Genomic DNA, 16,881 nt, shown 5'->3' with positions numbered 1-16,881 from the left:
TACGCCACTGTTTTATGGGTGTTGCGTGGAGTAAAGCTTCCTTAGCTCCCCTTGTTTGACGTTGTCAAGTAAACAGCTGCCACTAATTTCTCTCCGACTCGTTGCAGTTCTCCGTATCCAGTTGTTTGCTGGTACGCAAACTCTACTATAGTGAGCATCAGCTGTGCCAGGTTGGGTGTTTGACAGCCAGGGGTGCTTACAATTTGCATTATGTAAAATTTTACATAAAATATTTTTAGTTAAACAGGGAAACTAGCACCAATCGATGTTCAATTGAACGTAGCAACTTATGGAGAAGATCCTTATACATGGTGTCGATTGTTAATAAGTGCTCTAATTAAAATAAAATTTGGTAGTCAGTAAACAAAGTTTTCACAACTTGTTTACTAACTACCAAACTATGCTCCAACACACACATACACATGTTGATAGAAACCACTGAGCATCCCTGACCTCTGGCCGTGTAAAAGAGTTGTAATCGCGTCAGCTCTTTAGCTTAGCAACCGGCACACACATGCAAGCTAACCTTCTCCCTTCACCATACATGTACACTTGTATGCGTGCGTTGTAATGTCACGCAATGCGGTGCGCGTTTTCTGCAGCGCGGTTTCGCGTAACGTGCTCGTTAGCCAACCAATGCACATGGTGGAAGGGGGTGGTAAACTGGGAGGGGGGAGGTGGTTGGAGATAGAAAACCACTTGAAGAAAAAGAAAACGGAAACGACAACGCAAGTGTACTGTCTTCCACCCCCAACAAACCAAACCCCTTCTCCCCAAAAAGGGTGGATGGGTAATTGTCGTGGTTAATTATTCGTTGTACGATATCACACACAACAACAACAACAAAAACATCACCAACGCTCTGAAAAACTAACCAGTTCCGTGCTCTTTTGCTCTTCTCACTCACTCTATTAGATCACTTCTCTGTCTCATCACACGCACTCTTCGGGTCTGCTAGCGTGTGCATTAGGAGGGTTGCTTTGCATATGGGTAAACTGCTTTGTTCGCATTCGAAATGTATCGGAATTGAGGCAATAGCGCCTCGGTTCGCCTTGAATACGCGCTTCTTGGAATTTCCTAAACGCACGCATTTGGACTCGAATCGGATGATCATATTACACTCAAAATAAACCTGGTAGGCTGTGTTCTTAGCGAACGCAGGATAAAGGACTTCTCACTAACACACACACACACACACCCATACACACCAACGTATTCGCTTTTTCAGAGTTCCAGTATGACCTTCCATAATTTTTCCCTCTCGTAAAGGACTCGTAAGGAAAAGTGATACCAATTGCTTCATACAACGTGGTTCCAATAGTGTGCGTTTAAATTTAGACGAAAATAATTTTGAGTGAATTATCTCACTTTAGACGCATCACATGTTTGTGTTCTGTTTTCGTAAGAATAACTGTTTGCCTATGTTTTTTTGCTATTTCTTAACTGAAACGCACTAGGAAACTATCTTAATTTTGTTCCAGAATATATTCCCCAGAGTTTCTACACCATTTAAAATAACATACTTGAAAAAAATTACACTGGAAAATGGCACACACGTTCGACCCACGAGCACAAGCACGGTATTGTACAGTGTTTTTCCGAGACTAGCGAGAGTGGTTTTTCTTCACCTCCTACTGCTTTTTACACGAAACTTTTCTTGGTGCGCGTGTGTGCGTGCAAACTTGCGCTGCTAGTTGACGTAACTGTCAAGCTGAACCGGTTGAAACGGTTTTTGTTTATGTTGTAATTTCAAAATTACATATGCGGTTAATAACTTTGATTAACTTATTAAATAGTGTATTGGTAGATTGACATAAAATTGTGAATTAAGCTATGTACCGTCACTCACGATACGAGAACAAAGAAAATCAAATTTAATTAGTTTCGTCAAAAAAATGTTTCGTTTTATTACAACATTCAGCCGCCCAAAACACCGTTAGCCGCCTGAATGCATTCCAACCGCCAAAAGTGACATCGGTAAAAAGCATCAAATTTGGGTAACTTTTCAATTATTTGTGTTTCATTCAATTGAATAAGCTTACCAAATATTTCTACCGTTCCACAAATCGTATTTTGGTGAAAAGTATAGGGGTAATTTAAATAATTTAAATGAAACGGTCGCTGATTTGAGGTTTGTCTGCGAATGAACCGGGAGTTTCGACCTCAGCCATTCCTTGGAAGCCATATTGTAACGCAATTTGACATTTGCTGGCCTATTTTGTTTGACAACTCGATATTGGTTTGAGTTCGTAATAAATTTCTACGCTAAAAAATAATCATATTGTGGAAGGTTATCAAATTTTATTGCTTAAAAACATCAATTTCACATCATAAAACTCAATCTACATGGTACCTTTCGAAAGAATAAAATTATGTGTCACAAATGTTGTGACATCACGTTCTACCCGTACCCGGTCCGATTTGCACGTTGATGGCTCATCGCTACTCCATTTAGCCAGTGTGTGTGTTTTGTGTGTTGAATTGGTCACGAAGAGCAAAGAGAGTACGTGAGAAAGACGTGCATTGCGTATACGACGATCGGACGTGATCGAGGCTGTTGTGTGCGAACAGCATCTCGGCAAGCAGATCAACAGCGGTTCGGAAGTGCTTTCATCGTTCTAAGCCTATCGGTAGCATTTGTCCCCGCAAGCAGCCAGGCCTTGCAAAGACCCCCTGTGCGTGTATGTTTTGTGTGAATTCGTGCTCTAAACATTTGTGTGGTTCTGTGTGAATAGGTACATAAAATCGACGCGCCGCATCGTGTCACAGAGTTACCCGTATGTTTTGTGGTTGAATGTGCGTTCGGTTAAGAACTCTGCCCGTGCATATACGGTGCAAGCTGCTACCATCCGACACCGGAAAAGAGAAAGAAATCGACCAAGCAACGGGTTGTGTGTGTGTTATTCACCTTTACGAAAACCCGTCGTTCGCGGGCCGCGGTGCAAAGTAAAAAAAAAAAAAAACGCCGAGCCAAGTAGCGTGTGCGAAAGAATATTCCTACACAATAAGCTGTACGCGGGAACGTGTGTGTGTGTGGTTGTGTATTTATGAGTGTTTTTTTTTCGCTTGCGGTTTTATGAAGCACCCATCAAGCAGCCGTCCAGTAGGCTGCGGTAAAAAGACGATGGTTGCTAGAGGCTGAGCAACAGGGAAAATGCGAAGCTGCCCATCGCCTGTCAGCTGGAAAAGCTTCGTGGCCAACGAAAACGACCATCAAAAGACGGCCAGTAAGCTGGTCGCTGTGGGTGGATAATAGTGGCAGCTGGGGGGCGAACCTAGCAGAGTATAAACCGGTAGGTGGAGAAGCATAACGAGTTTTCTTTATCAGCTGGCATCCCTTGCCTTCTACTCGTCCTCCTTCTGCTCCGTCAGAACCGAAACACACGTCCCTTAGTGCCCTTATCAGCTTGCTTGCTTTTTTTCCGCTTTCCGTACTGTTGCGGTTCCTCAAAACGCCTGCTTGCGATGGCGTCCGTTGGCTTTCCATCGGCGGGAATTACGTATGCCTCACGGGTGCGATCGAAAGCGAAACCAAAACAGAGGAGAGAATCCGTCAAATCAGAGGCAGCTACTTCGATCGACCGGTTGATTGTGCCTCCAGCTCGGAACAGCTTTAGGCCAACGCATAATCTTCAAGCGTAATGTGCGACATGTGGTCACACGTAAGATTCATTTACGTGTAAGGTCTAATAGGTGAAAAGAGGAAGCAACCGGACACACTTTGCGCCCAGAGACGACAGATTTCATTCACCTGTCCAGAAACTGGCGCAAGAGAACTGCGAGCTACATTTGTTTGCCCAACGCAAGCACTGTCCGGGGACATGGGGCTATTCCACACACCGCACCTGTACGACCGACCTGCACTGCTGCTCGAGGTCAACCAGTTCGACGTCAGCGTTCGTACAGCTTTAGGTACGAGTCGTTTCCAAGAAAGGCCATCAAACCAGTTGTTGTCACCTGTAGCAGCAAAATCAGTCAGATAGCCCGCTACTAACCTCCCCCGAGAATGAGAGAGACCATGCGGATGGTTTGAAGTTGCCAAGATCTAATCGAGATTAGAAGCGGCGTTTTGGTGGGTTTTAATTCGCACAGAGAATTCCCACAGCCACAGCTCCATTTGTTGGGTCATTCTGGCAAGGCCACCAACTCATCAGTCATAAGGTCGTTACACGATTTTTTTTGGGGGGAATATTTTTGTCGCCCTTGATACAGCGGAGCAGTGAGAAAACTTGCCCATTAAAACTCATTCATGAAGGAAGATGTTTGGTTCCGGAGTGTGTGTGAGAAAGAGGTCGATCATGCACGGAGCTTGCTGACGGTACAAAGGGTTTTCTACCTAGGGCTTAAGCATTAGAAAATGCGTGCGAAATAGCAAAATGATGCTCCAGATGTACATCTTGCTCGGAAAAAGCCCCACACTTCCGGTTGATGCTTTCTTTTCGCCAATTGCACTTCAAAAGCATTACCATTAAAGAGTTGCTTGCAGCAGTAGTCTGATGAGTCCATCAGCCGTGGAATGTTGTCTTTCTTCTCTCAACAGCTCACTCGGAACCCGAACTTGGGATTTCCCTCAAATATTGGGCAAACTATTCCCTTTCGTGGCTTCTTATTGTCCTAACGAAAGACGACACACTGCGTGACTCGCGAGTATTGATCAAGCTTGCTCCAGTTCTTCGCGGGAGTAATGGTGACCTTTTTATGCCCGCAAGAAAACAACCTATATCAAGTCGTGTCGGATATAGTTGGAAAGAAATATTATCGAAATTGCTACCTTGCTTGATAGCAGGCTAATCTAGTTCCATTAGGTAGTAGCTTAGGATGACTTGGTCGTTTTGTGTGCGTGGGACCTGGTTTTATTACGTCAGAAAAAAAAGATTAATTTTGTTGTGTATTTCATCGATTTGCGAAGAATGTTGGCGACCAAGAGCCTATAAATCCTGACGTTCGTAAGGTGCTAGTCCTCGTAGATGAATTATGGGAACTAAAGTCTTCAAGGAAATCATAAATTTAGGACTATTTAATTGGTCGGATGACGGGTTTCATGTGGATAAAACAAGACGGATATTAAGAGAAATATTGTTTGTCAGTTAGTCACCTTGCAAACAGTCTTTTGTATTTTGTTTAACTATAAACAACACCAATAAACTACACGCTCAGGGATAAGAACTCCAATGCTTAAGTTCCTGATATCAATGGACAACTCTGCTCGTTGTTGTAAAAATGTAGAACCCTCTTATGGCACTATGAGTATGATGATGTACGATTAGTCATCAACTTGGCGCCGGTTGATAGTCAATTTGCTTTAGCCGCAACCCGTCAGCACCTACTCAGGCCATTCTTACCACCCTTACTTCCGATAAGACACGTCAAACACGTCATTGTGTACCCTTTTTGTTCCTTCCTATAATATATACCGTGTATGATGATTTCGTGTAGTATAATTAGTTCATTGTCCTTTTATTAAACTGTTACAGTCCGTACGGGAAGGCTTGACGGTAGGAAAGGGAGTATGCAAATACGTCACACAAGTGTTGGTTCAGGTGGGTTAGATTTGGCAAGCGATACCCGTCTTGTTGGTAACATGAACCTTTTATTCCTCTAATGCTTTCACCAAGTTTGCGTATCGAGTTGCGCCAAGCAAATCGCAATATAATTCGCAATTTAATTTGCCCAGTAGCGATTAACTTTCGCAAAGACGAAGCAACGTGCGGCTTTATCGAACCCTGATTACTACACCCGGTGTAACATGGCGATCTACCAAAAAGTGGAGCATAATATGATCCGATCGTGCACCGACAACTGGGTGACGCTAACCTTTCGCCTTGCGGCCGACTCCGGAAGCGATCACTTTCCATTTCCAAGACGAGTCGAACTTGGCGTTAGACTAGTTTGTGAAGCATCCCCAAACATCGTCGGAACGGAGAAAACCCGGCAATGGAGAATGATCAAGCACACCACACAGGGAAAAAGGAAAGGATCGCCAACCCCTTCAGGGTGTTAATTTCCGGCTTCCTACGCTTTTACGGAGCTCGTAAGATACGAAAACGAAACCACTGTTAATATCTTCTCTTTTTTGTAGACGCAGATCGCAGATCAGGGTGTGGATGAAAAGTTGTTTCGTTTTAGGCAACAAACGACAAGATGATGGAAAAGTTGAGCTTATGCCTGCTCTCGGAGAGTGTCAGCTACATCTTTTTTTAAGACACTTAACAGTCAACAACGGACACGAAAACTACAATGATAAATGCAATTACCGATGAAGGTTGAGATAAAACTGCAACCAAAAATTATGGATCACGATTGCCCCCTTCCGCACTCGTTCATCCCAGGCGATCATTTATCAAGCGGCGATCGTAGCCGAATCTTCTCTCTCTCTCTGTAGGAGGTAGAGGGATCTTGTCAAACGAAGCGATTTTCTGCGCTATTTTCCTCTGCCCCCAACTGCATGCATGTGATCAGATGCGGAGTTGCAGTGTTTCTGTGTGAAATCTGTGTGCCTTTTTTTAAAGTTGCACACGCTTCCAAACAATCGTGCCATGAGACGAACAGATCGTATTGACGCGTTGGTAGGGAGGACAAGAATGAGAGAATTAGTAGATACGTAAAGGGAGAAAATGGGTATGGAAGGTACATTGCAACGGCGTACCGTGCAACGAGCAGAATATCAGCCCATCAATATGCATAATGCATTCGACGCTCTGTGACCTTTTACAAAACGGCAACACTCTAGCGCTGTGGGAGCTTCAATCCGGAGGGCTCATACGTGATACGTGATAGATTTACTTGCACTCTAAAGCATACGATTTACTTCCCCTTTTTTGCACGTAGTCTTGGCTAATTGAATTCTTGGATCACATCACATCTACCCTATCTATTGAAAAAAGTTGTCTAATAGTTGGAAATCTTTTGTAAAACATTATAACCCATCACACAACTAAGCGCTGCTGAGGCCAACCAAATCACGCACGACCGACAGCTTCCATACGTGGAAACGTGTGAAACGCGTGAACGATCGCGCGGAGGAGGATCGGTAATCGTTCTCCGGCTGTCTCCGCCAGTAAGCGACTGCACCATACCTCTTGTTTAAAGTTGCCCTCGTGATACCATTTGGGACGTCGCCGTCATGATCGTCATCCTACGCAAGAGACAGTAACACACAGCAAAAAATAAAACGACCATCCGGATACAAGGTCCCCAACGGATGGAGAAGTGGCCGTCGATCGGCAACTTCGTATCACGCCATTCATTCGTCTGCCGCTAGAGACTTTAAATACTCTTCGATCAGTTGAGATTGGTTTGCGTAGATTTGCGCGTTGGCGTTAGATAGGCGGCCGTTGGTGTTGGTTGTGATTTTTGAATGGATCCGCACTTCCATTCGGTGACGTCAGTGTTTCGCGCCAGTGTCCTCACACATTCCGAACCGTTTGCGAGTGTCATTCAGTGCGTACCACCCGCTCCGTGGGTGCGACTGTTTGGTGACTGATTTGATTAGACTGATCAAAAAGTGGCGCAATGTGTTACGTTTTTTTTTAATGCCAGCATCTCCCGCACTCGGTTTGGTTGCTGGTTTTATTGATTGTTTCAGCGGAAAGGAAAAATGTGCTATGTTTTCGATATTTTTGATGACTATTTAGCGAGATTGGGTTGTAATAAAATGGACAGTTTATTGTCTTCCGCTAGCAACGCTCTAATTTGATCAAACACTATGTTTAGTTCTTCCGATATCGACATTTTGGGATTGTTGAGGATTTTTCAAGATTTTTATATTTGTTGCTGTCAAATCATTAACACGTTTCGTTTCGTATATTTAACATTTGAAAAGGTTTCAAGGGTTTCGATCCATATGATGGAATCGTAAATTCGCTTTAAGGAATCTTTCAATTGGATAGCGAAATACAGAAAAATACACATCGGGCTTTCAATATACAACAATTCCGCTTTGAAACATTCCGCTGATTGATTCTACTATTCCAATTTTTGGATCGAAATCTTCTATATTCTTCTTCGTAAACTTTTTTCGGAACTTGTGCAATAGTCTTTTCAATCCATCTGAAAAGAAATTTTGAACTTTGACCTGGTTTAGAGCAGAGGTAAGTAAAAAGCGCTACAACTGCTTTGCAGTCTTGGGCTGCCACAGTAGAAGCCGGAATCCGATATCCCGGACTTGATGGTGGATGATTCTACGCCATCCTCCCACCTGAATCTGGGCCTATAACGCCTCCTCTGTCCGTGTGGACGGCCTAAAAGGACTTTCTGAGCTGAGATCGTCATGCAGTTCGTACTCGTCGTTGTAGCGGCTCTTCCACTGTCCTTCCACACATACGGGGCCAACGATCCTTCTGAGCATCTTCTCTATGCTGTTTTCGGTGCTGACTATTGACCCGAGATAGGTGAAGTTTTGGACGACTTCAAAATTGCGGTCACCTATCCGCACATCACCCCCACGTAGTTCCGGATTTCTTAGTAGGGCCGCTGATGGTGCCACCATCAATTTGGCCTTTGCCTCGTTCATCTGCAACCCGAGGTTTTCTGCCGCCTGCTCGATCCTTTGCCGTCTTTGCTACCTGGGAGAACCGCAGTCCAATGATGTCTCTATATCATCAGCGTATGCCAGGATCTGGGTTCACTTATAGAAGATAGTTCACGAAGTCTCCACCTCCGAGTCACGGATGGCCCTCGCTAGCGCCAAGTTGAATAGGAGACAGGCGAGCCCATCTTCCTGACGCCATCCGACTTCACCTGGCATGTTACGTTGGTCATGGTCATTCTAACAAGCCTGATCAGTTTGGCCGGGATTCCAAAAGAGCTCATGGCCTCGTATAGTTTTACCCTGGTTATGCTATATCATATGAAATCTATGAAGAGATGGTATGTGTTCATCTGCATCTGTTCAGCCATCTTCTCCAAGATTTATCGCACTTTTTGTCGCCACAGCAAGGCTCCACAGTCTGAATGCAATATTCCACTATAAGGTTGCAAAGTTCCACAAGAAGCTTACAATAATACACTGTTCATTTGAGAAATTCCACTGATTTAGAAAATTTATTTTGATTACAGTAAATGCCAAATTCCGCTTTATGGTTGCAAATGTTCCACAACGGGCTTTCAGTATCTATTTAAACCATTCCCCTAAGCGATTATACAATTCCATTATATGGTTCGAAGCACTGTAATTAACACATCTTTCTAAAAGAGCCACACTATACTTGTCACTTTAGAGAAGAAAAAAAAACAATTTATGCAAGATTTACCAATTAATTACTTCTCCTGATACGAATCTCGGTTTAATGAGTCGCAACCAACCAACTCTGCGTAGAAACAATGTAAAGCGAAAATCAAATGTATGTCACAGACAGGAAAAGCAACACCTTTCCCAAACCTCTCGTTACAACCATCCATGGCACGCGCAGAGCAGCACAGCCCCGCCGGTACGATCCGCTTAATCTGTGCCAAAGCTTGGTGACCTACCGTACCCGCGAAGGTCGTTATGCGGTCGGAACTTTTCACTTCCGCTTCTGCTAAACTAACCCTAACATCAGGCTTCCCTCTAGTCCTCCCGTCCCTCCCGCCAAGGAGCGCCCGGATTGTACCGGATAAATATAAGTCCCGAACGATTTTTTTCTCTATATCGGGCAGGTTGGGATCACACAGCATCGCCTGCTACTGGCGGCGCGGATAGTGTGAACTAGTTTTTGTTTTCGTGCGGTTTTGGGGCGAATGATTTAAATTTAAAAAAGGTTTTCACGTACATTCAAATGCGTACTTGCCTAGCGGTACGAACACCCTCCGCCGCTTTGCTTTAACTCTATTTCCGTACGCGAGACAGTGTGTGCGCGCTTAGGTGGTGCCCAATTGTTTCAATTTCACCCAAAGATATCCGCCCGGCGTCATTGGAAAGCTCGCCCGAACGCGTTCGCTGCATTTCTCAGCTCTGATCCGCAAACTAAGTAAAGATCCGGTAAACGGTGTCGGATCGTAGTGGGGACAAGACTAGACAAATATATATACTCACAGCAATCGCTTCTCTTACCAGACAGACACTACATAAGCCAACAATTTGCACGTCTTTAGCCGTCTTTTCAAACATTGAAACAAGCAGCAGTATAGCAGTAGTAGCAAGCAAAAAATCAACCACCGAAAGGCGATCACTTGTGGTACCTTTCTTCCTGACGAATTTTTCCGTACTATTTTTGGGCGCAAAAAAAAGCACTGCATACACAACTTTTTTTCCCTTCTGGTCTCTCCACTTGAAATGACTAATCGATCGTACGTTTGTTCGTTTTTTTTTTTTTTTGGGCGCTTTTCTCCACCCCAGCTAAGCAGGTAACAGGCCGGAAACGGTTCCGGAACATTTTTTGGCCACATGCCTAACGCGTTTAGTGGCGCGGCAAAAAGACCTGTGCGAATGGGAATGTGTAACAACAATCAGGAGAACCACAGAAAGCCTTGCTGCACCACCAAACCGAGTTAAACCAATCGAAAGCAACAACAAAAAAAAAAACGCCTTGTTCCGAAACTATCCGGAAGGTGGGGAACGCACGTTTCTGTTTCACTTACGGAATGGAACCTTTTAAAGGGGTTGGTGGTTTTTTGTGTGTGTGTGTGTGTGTGTGTGTGTGTGTGTGTGTGTGGCTGTGATTTGCGTCTTCTTTGCCGGTACGTAAATTCGCGGACGACCTTCACGTGTTTGAGCAACTTTGGGCTTCTTGGGGGACGGGCATCTATCGACGAGAACCGTCAGTCTCGTAATTTGGACGCGTGATCACGCGGTTCAGGGACGATCGGTAGGTTGAGGTGGTTCAAATTAGCGGCTCGATGCAAATTTCCAAAGAAAACGATCACTGCTGAAGGAGAAGACGCACCTCGTGCTGTAAATGCTAAATGCGCGCTGTAAATTGGAAGAATTTTCTACAATAGTTCTTATGTATGAGTCACAAGATTGTGTTAAAATAGGCATTTTTCGATCCGGAACGAGCTGACATTCTAGTGTAATTTGTCTTTTACAACAAAGGTCTTCAAAAGGCGAGAGGAATGACCTAATGCACCTCCTCAAAAAACTTGGAGCTTCATAGTTACGTAACACACTTACGGATCGATACCATTTAGTTATAGCCAACGTGGAGGTTAAACACTTTAGATGATGGTTTTAGTTTTTATCTGATGTGATCCTTCCGAGTGTCTAAATTCTACAACTCAACAACCTCATGTCTCTCGTTTTGTTTGTGTTTCAAAGCATGTCACCAAACTGGGCGAACTCGGCTTAGAGAGTCCTGTCATGTCTTCATGGGAGAACTTATCAAGTTATACTTAAAGATTCCTTTTCTGCTTTATTCGTTGGATGGTCAGGTGTTCCTCAGGGCAGTATTTCTTCTGTTATCCCTACTGTTTGTCAAGGACTGTGTTTAATCCCCTTCCCTCCGATGGTGTCCTCATGTAAGCTGATGTCCTAAAAATCCTCCTTCCTGTATCATCGTCTACTGTCTGTAGTCTTCAAAATTTCTTCGAGCTCTGTTTGGTGTGGTTCGCATGGACTGCTTGTTTGTCCGCAGAAGTTGAATGTGATTTAGTTTGGTCGTGCTAATTATAAGATCCTTTTCGAGATACTCAAAGGGTTGTAGTGTTTGGCTCGACATACGAAACTCACGTTCACCGATCATTTGATTTATATGTTCGCCAAAGCCCAATCGTATGTTGGGCCTCATTACTCGTTTCTCGTCTAATGTCCGTAGTCCTTTGATGTGTAAAGGCATTATACTGTTACTGGGTGCGATCGATCCTCGAACGTGCTTGCGGAGTAAGTCGTCACTTTAATATACCAAAAAAAACAACCCAGGCCCAGGCAAAACATGTTGAAGTTGGCTGTTTGTTCAAGCGTCAGATGAATAATTTGATTGCCCAATCGTTCGTCTGCTATTTTCCATTGGAACTTCACATCCAAATAACATTCTCAGGGTAACTCCCAAGTGTTATTTACACCTCGCTTGGTGCTTTATATGTTTGTTCTTTTGTTGGAAAATCAACAGTGGATGTTTGCTTTTCCTTCAAAGCCTCGTCCCATATGAAGCCGTTTGCGTCGTGATGTGATCGAATAATTTATGTTTAAGAAGACACTATTTTTTCACATCTTCTTCTTAGAAGTTTAAGTATATGTCATATCATTAACCTAAGGTATAACTTGGGCAATGATTTGGATAGGTAATATTCAAGAAATACATGAAAAAGGTTGAAAAAGAAACGTCTCTGTAGCGCGCCACTTGGAGGTTAAAAATCGTCCACCATCACCACCTTTGGAAGTGGAAACTCCGTTAGCTCGAGTGGAATGGATACACTCGAATAGTTTAGCTTCTTTCATTCCCGTGACTCGTTTTGGAGCACGATTCTCTTCGAGCTTTTCCTTCCTTTTCGCTATCGCCGAGCAAGCTTCTTCACAGCGGTATAAGAACGACCATTGTACGTGAAGAAGTTTTTCTTTTCTTTCCCCCATGTTTTCCTTTGCCACGGGTGGAAAAGACAGGTCAGTCACATACACTCCTCTGGACTCCCGTCCAGACTACGGTGAGTGTAATTACGGTCTCTTAAATTGAATGACGAGTATTTGCGAGAAATTAACCGTAAACAGCACACACCTCTTCTTGTGCGTGGCAGTCTCTGAAGGGGCTGGCAAGATCAACATCACTCATTTCTTCTGGCAACAACCAACACCCGGGGGTATGGACACAATCTTTACACTGGTGCCTACCGAGGAGTGTGATGTTCGCTCGTCCATTAGCCATCCTCACTGTACTCCGTTTGTGCTTCCGTGAGGCGTTAGTTTTTGTCTTTTGTGGTGTCCAGCGTGTTGGGTGGTTGGGCAATGGAAAACCAAAAGGAGGATAGATGGGATTTGGAAAGAGAGATTGTTCGTCTGACAATCCTGCAAAAGATGTTGGACCTGAAGCGTTTTGTGCGAATAATACACACCGTATGCACCGTTGGGAGTACGACATATTTTTGTGACACATATAGCAATGAACCGGTTGGCGGATGTTGAAAAGCGTACTGTGAACTTTGTTGCAAACTTCCGCGAGATCGATGTTGACTACATTTGGAACCTCAAGGTTCGCCGCTACGCCCGTCGTCGGCTAAACAGTCCTCTCGTATGGTGGTTGAACGAGGGATGTACAGCACGTTATTTGCATAGTACAAATTGTGTACTGTGTGGCCTTCTCTGTCCTTTCTCGTGATGGAAGTATTTACGGGTTTTCAACCACCGACGCATGTTTATTAGTGGAGCCGTGTGTTGTTCCTGCATCGATCAACCCTTAAATGTTCAATTGCATCTGCAAGATGATATAAGATTTATGCGATAGAATGTTGTGTATCCAATATTTGGATCTTACGACTAAAAATGCTATTAAAATGTTAAGAAGACTTCAATTCATGTAGAATATAATTGATAATTAAATTTAATAGCATTAAAAAAGCGAAAAAATGTTCCAATGTTTCATACGATTGCTCCGTAACCTGTTGATCGATCAACCGGTCAGTGATCAATGTATATTAGTTGATTACATACTGTAAAAAATGTATAGCTTTATCAGTTTTCTTCACGGTAGCTACGACAAGAACATTGAACGAACTTTGTGCTATAGTTTGTTTCTACCACCTGCTGAATTCGGGCCTAAGGAATCAGCCGTTAGCCATTGTGTCAATCTTCATGTTGGGCAAATATCTATAAAATCTGGAGAAGGGAAGGACTATTGAATTGGGAGTCTGTGTTTGGCCGTATAAAGCAACCGGATCATTCATCAGAAACTGTGATACAAATAAAGCGTTCAGAAATTCTGGTAGATCTGAACTATGCCAAACTTAACATGGCCCGATATTCCACCCGATCGCTGATTCATGAACCAAATTGAAGCCCCTCCACCAACTGTCGCAAGTAGTTGTACCATGGAATAAAGATATTTTCGTTGTATTATAAATTTCTCAAAGAAATAACTGCAATTTCTCTTTAACAGGATTTTGAACATAGTTTTAAAATTAAATATTAGAAATAACTCATGAAAAACAAAATTTCAATTGCATCATAACAGCAGTGAGCACGGACTTCGAGTCAATCGATCAATCAATGCGACTCGAAGGGTTGAAGCGGACATTGGCGCGAAGCTTTTTCTTGATCATTTGTTGTTTCACGCGATGGTTGCTGTTTGTATGTATCATTGTCGGATGATCGGTCAAGTTCAGGGTAAATCATCATCAATACACTCTTCACTGCTCCGTGCTGCACGGTAGTTCATTGCCTCACTCTATTACACGCTTGTAAAAAGTACGCTTTGGCTCCATTTCCTTCACTCTGAAGATCGCAGCAAATGTCTCTGGCCCGCCTCTCATGGCGTCGTCTGGGATGGTGTGCCCGCCGGAACGGATCGAGACAAATCGTCAGTGGTTTTAGGACAGCTGATTCGTTGCGTTTCCCCCCTTCTCGTAGTTTTGATTTATGAACCGGCTGGTTCTGTTGTTTGCACTTGAAGAGTATACAGTAAGTTAGTGGATGAGAAAGTTCCCCTGGGTGGAGTTTTGCAGATGAGGTTGATGGACCCAGTTGCGACAGTGGGAAGGTCAAGACTACATTAAACATTCGTCTTTTTATTGCTTCCGAGTGTGTAAAGTACTGCATAAAATGTCTACGAAACTTCGTACGAAGGACAAGTACAGAAGTCTAAATCAAACAAGGCCTTAACGCAACACCCTTCCAACAGTAAGACGTCTCCGACCCGATCTAAATCAATCAATTACCCAACACCGGACTCCTATTTTCCATTCACGTGCCCATTGTTACACATCTGCTGTGATGCTGCACTCTGTACTCTAAATTGCACACCATCAAAATGGGAAACAAAGCCCCCAAAAAGCCGAAACTTCTATCCATCACCAATGGATCCCTCTTCCCAGCAGTAGATGTGGATAGACGGATAAACGAGCTTCCATCGCTTTTAAAACACATTCATTCCGAAATGATTTCTTCGTCCTCTGTCTACCTTTCTGCCTGCCTCGTTATTTTAGTCATTGTTTTTATTTTACCGCCGGACAGTAGGACAATAACTGTGTGTGTATTTTGTAGGGTCGATGGCGAAGGTACCAAGCCCCTATTGCTGCTGCCGGATGAGGGCTAATGTTTCGATCACCTCCAATCACTCTTGGGCGGACTTTCTATACGGCAGCTAGAGCATATGCTGATGCAAATATCGGCCAGCGTTTGTCTTCTCCTCAATGGGGCTCTCCCGATGCTCGGCTGCATACTAGGCAGATGTGTACAACTATCCGTAAAACCATTACGGTGTGTCGTGATCGATGACTTGCGAGTCTTTCCTAACCATTTGTGTGGGATTGCTTGTAACGCTTGGTCTTTTGGGGCAATAGTGGCAACGTAAAGCATATTGTTCCGTCTTCTAGCCCAGCGAGATGCTATGGGGCAATGTACAGGGTAAATCGGTGCAATTTTATATTGAAATTCTTACGCGCTAGTTGATTTGCTCTGCGGTCGAGTTGAAGGAGTAATTTTGTGAGTTGTGCAAGGCGTTAAATGAGGTAATGTTTGGTTGGGATAATTTGGAAGTAGGACTTTTTTTTATTGCATTTCGAGGAACTCGACATAACTCAGTGCAGGATATGAAAGAAAATGCTTATGAAACAATTCCATTTTCCAACATTAAATTGTCTCTATATTTATCCGAGTTTTGTTGGATCAATATACACCAAGTTCCGTCCAATTTGCACACGCGGATGTGCGTGTCCGCCCCAAAAAAAAAAAAAACCCCATGCCAACAGGGGACCAAGATTGTGGTGGCATTCCGTCGTGTATGACTCACCGCGAAATCCCTGCCGGTATAAAAGCCGATGACGAAGCGACACTATCCTTATACAGCTCGGCGCTACGTATTATGGAAAAACTGCTCTAAATCGAGCGATGCAGCAAAAGACATTGCATCGTGCCGGGTCGGGCCCACCGCACATTTACATCATCCCCTCTCATACCCCTTATATGTGGGGTCCGCCAACCTAAGCTGCTAAGGATGCATTCTTTTCAGCCGCACAAGTAGCACACTGCTGTTGCCACGTTCGTGCACGTTTATTTTCGTGTTGCGATTCGCATAAGCTGCATCACGTAAGAATGAACGACGACGGCGTTAAACGGTTGTAGCGATCTAGCGGATGAATAAAGAGATTGATAGACCTGCCCCGAAAAACTTGCCTTGCGGCACAACGTACAAAAGTTGCTTGTTTTCCGACCGATCTCTGGGCTATCCCTTCCGTCGACTATTCGCTTTTGGGGGGAGGAGGAAGGGCGGGTTAAATACAATGGCAAAACGAAGTACGGTTAGTGCACAACCCTTGCCTATGGAGGTACCAATCCGATCTGCTTGTTCAGTTCAAAATAGAACTTGGCCGGAATGGGATGCAATCGTTTGCGACATTAGGCGGTGAAGTGAACGAAAGAAGACCGAAGACAGACTTAAGTATGGTTTCATATTTTATTTGCCTATTGTTGTTTGTTTTCTGCAGACCCACCGGTTGCGCTTTCTATATTTGATTTTAGTCTATGTTTTGCTTGTTTTCTTAATGGTCCGGGTCACAAATACGAGTGTGATCGTGTTAGTCATAGAGAGTTTCACTACTATTTGACCAGTTCAAGTAAAGTAGGTCCACAATTGAACATCTATAGCTTATATGATGATTATATATATTATAAGAGATTTTTGGTTGATCTTGTTTAAAAAGGCTTGACTTTTTGACGATCAACCAAATTTGGAAGTCTTACTTCCAAATTGACGATCGATAAGATCGTCGATCCACGCCCGATCCAACCCGTCCCGCCCGCGTGGATCCAGAAGATCTACG

The 16,881-nt window shown here is 43.8% G+C and overlaps 2 protein-coding genes across 2 annotated transcripts in view; one reads left to right on the top strand and one right to left on the bottom strand.

The window, feature by feature from the left end:
* Window positions 1-16,881, bottom strand: part of LOC126557492 (ATPase family AAA domain-containing protein 3A homolog) — a 235,400-nt gene that overhangs the window by 30,373 nt on the left and 188,146 nt on the right. The window lies entirely within an intron of this gene.
* LOC126559613 (E3 ubiquitin-protein ligase hyd) overlaps window positions 1-16,881 on the top strand; it is a 265,881-nt gene that overhangs the window by 98,149 nt on the left and 150,851 nt on the right. The gene's annotated exons all lie outside the window — the stretch shown is intronic.

This window comes from Anopheles maculipalpis, chromosome 2RL (assembly GCF_943734695.1).
Source record: "Anopheles maculipalpis chromosome 2RL, idAnoMacuDA_375_x, whole genome shotgun sequence".
Lineage (NCBI taxonomy): Eukaryota > Metazoa > Arthropoda > Insecta > Diptera > Culicidae > Anopheles > Anopheles maculipalpis.
The sequence above is the reverse complement of the archived record's forward strand: the minus strand, read 5'-3'. Positions and strand labels throughout refer to the sequence as shown.